This window comes from Camarhynchus parvulus, chromosome 1A, assembly GCF_901933205.1.
Source record: "Camarhynchus parvulus chromosome 1A, STF_HiC, whole genome shotgun sequence".
Classification (NCBI taxonomy): domain Eukaryota; kingdom Metazoa; phylum Chordata; class Aves; order Passeriformes; family Thraupidae; genus Camarhynchus; species Camarhynchus parvulus.
Genome location: NC_044586.1, coordinates 287,829 through 290,781, shown reverse-complemented (window position 1 = coordinate 290,781; position 2,953 = coordinate 287,829).

The window sequence follows — 2,953 nt, the reverse complement described above, 5'->3', positions numbered from 1 at the left end:
AGAGCGGGCGGAGCCGGAGCCGGGGGGAGCCTGACCCCCGCCCGCCCCCTCCAGGGTCCCGCCCGGCCCCTCAGGGTCCCACTGTCGCCTCAGGGTCCCACTGTCGCCTCAGGGTCCCGCTGTCCCCCGCTGTCCCCCGCTGTCCCCTCGGGCGCCCGCTCGGCCCCTCCGCAGCCCCGCTGTCCCCTCAGGCACCCACTTGTCCCCTCCAGGGTCCCGCTGTCCCCTCGGGCGCCCGCTCGTTCCCTCCGCAGCCCCGCTGTCCCCTCAGGCACCCGCCATCCCGTCAGGCGCCCGCTGTCCCCTCGCATCGCCCTGCCCGAGAGGGGATTTACCGAATGTGTCCGGGGCTGCTGCGGGACAGCGGCCGTGAAGGAATGCGGGCAGCTCCCGGCTGACCCTCGCCGGCTCGGAGTTACCTGCTGCCGTTCATTTTTTGTCTTTAATTTGGGCCCGGCTTTCGGAAGGTTTCACCGCGCCTCCCCTCAGGGCGCGCACCTGCTCAGCGCCTTGATCCGCTCCTCCTACACAGCAGCTACGTTCTTTCTTTCTTTCTTTCTTTTTCCCTCACTTATTTTATGCTGGAAATCTTGTTGCCTTGAAGTTATTTTCGGCGGAAAAAAAATTAGAAAAAAAAGGCTCAGACTACACCACAGCTTGTGCGGTGGAAAAAAGGGGGGGAAAATCCCATCTTTTTCAGAAATATGGTATTGCCCCCCCTAATAGTCCTATGAGTACCTGCCTCCTTTCACATTCTGTGATTTCCCACAGAGGAAGCACCGACCAAGAAGTTCTTCTGTAAGAATAACTGAATTGAGTAGGACGAAGACACAAAAACTGTGTAAGAGTAATGGTCAGGCTCTGAAGAGCCCTGAAGAGCTGTTACTCTGAAACAGACCCAGGTCAGCGTATCTTTCATCTTTGTATCCTTTTCCATCTAAACTTTGATTCAGACGAGGTATTTAAAATCTTCAGAGCCAGGAATCTGTCTGGGAGAGCTCAATAAATAAATTTTCCTTCTGCTGTATTTTAAATTAAAATGTAATGTTTATGGGTTTATCTTATTAGTGTAAGTATTAATTCTACATTAATAGGATTTTTCTATCAAGCATTGAAGGGGAAAGAACATCAGGGTCTGAATCAAATTTCAAATGCCATAAAATTTCACCCATTTCTTCCGCTAGCCCATTTCACTTTTTCTTCTTTGAAAGTAAGGATATTTTGAAATTTCAATGCTTTGAAAAATTGCTTTGTTTTAACACATTCACCTTCATGCACTCTTCAGCCCAGTAAGTCAATATTGCCATAGAGGCATGATATCACTCTACCAGATCAAACATGTGATTCATAGCGGCCTCTGCTTCTGCTTAGGCAGTTTGGTAGATGATAAATTAAGATTTATTTATAGATTAAGTCCAAAGAGATATTTTCTTGAAATAAAAAGGTTGAATGCTCCAGCTTCCAAATGTTAATTTCAACAAGAACTGCTCTAAACAGAGATTCCATCTTGCTAGTGCTGAGAATAATAAATACACCCACCAGAATGTCTCAGTTATTAACTCTGAGAAGCCTTGTGAATTTACCCAAGTCTGGCTAGATTTCCATGAGTTGTTTGGGAGTGTATTTTTAACAGAAAAGGGGGAAGCTGGAGCAGTTGTGGTGCTTAGATTGTTCGGGAATGATGAGAGCTGAACTTCTGTATGCTAACTATTTACAAAGGATGTGAAAGAACCTTGAACACTTAGGCAGTAGCACTCTCATCTTTCTGGTCATGTTATAAAGACACATCCTTTTGGCTTGTCCTCATGGTGCATTGGGAATTCTTAATTCCTGGGGATTTATAAAAACAATATTCCTATTTTTCTAAATTCCTATTATTTCAATCAATAAAAGTTACAGTTAGCTACTCACTTGGTTTCCTTCCCTTTTAACCTTTTGTTTCCCACAAATATTTGCTGTGTCCAGATCAAACCCCAAAGAAATGTGTTTTCTCTTAATGCTTGGTATGTTTGCAGGTACACCACACCAAACCAAACTCATTCCAAGGCTGGTCAGGGATGTTCACTACAAGGAACTGAAGAAAACAGGATGTTTTGCTTCTCTCCCAGGCCTGTGCTCTACCAGTCTGACCTGCTGATCCTCCTTGTTCTGCCATTCTCCTTTCCTTTTCTGCTATTCAGGTACCAGGTTGTGCCATTTAATTTATTCCTACACTTTTCATCTTGCCTTTATGTCAGTGCTGGACATTTTTAAATGCTTAAAAAAAATAAAAAAGAAAAGGCATAAAGAACAACATCAGGATCAGAACCAGTTTTAACTTCCCAGGTGCAGTTCACCTGGCTGCTTTCCAGAGCCAGTAATTCAGTAATAGCTTCAGGACTCATTGCATAAAAGTGACCAGAAATAGGACCCCTTCTAGCCATAGGTAATTTTAACAGCATTTTGCATAGTAGTGTTTCAAAATGCTTTATGCTGTCCTAATCTCACGAGTAGAAAACTGAGTCATCAGAAGGTTTAAAAGTGCCATTAGACCAGACAGTGGGCTTGGACAGAATTTTCTGACTTCCAGTCCTGTCTTTTGATCACAGGATTTCTTCAGTGCATTCAAGCATATCATTTCTGTTCATTGTCCCACATGTATGACTTGTGTCAGGATGAATCACATCTCTGTGGTGACATGGTATAAAACTGTAAGTCAGCTCTTACATATTTATTTATTTTTTCATTTTCGAAGTGCCTGGTGGCCTAGCATCCATCCAGCAGCATCCAACAGCATCCTAGCAACAACTCTTGACATGCAAAGTTGATCATTCTGTCATGTTTATTGTATTCCATAAACAGATTTTGTTTTAGTCTCGGGGAAAATGAGCTTGAAATAGCTTATTTTATAAAAATCTCGACAGTTTAGAAATTTCTTAAATCTGGATACTGCTTGGTATGTTGTTGAAATGGT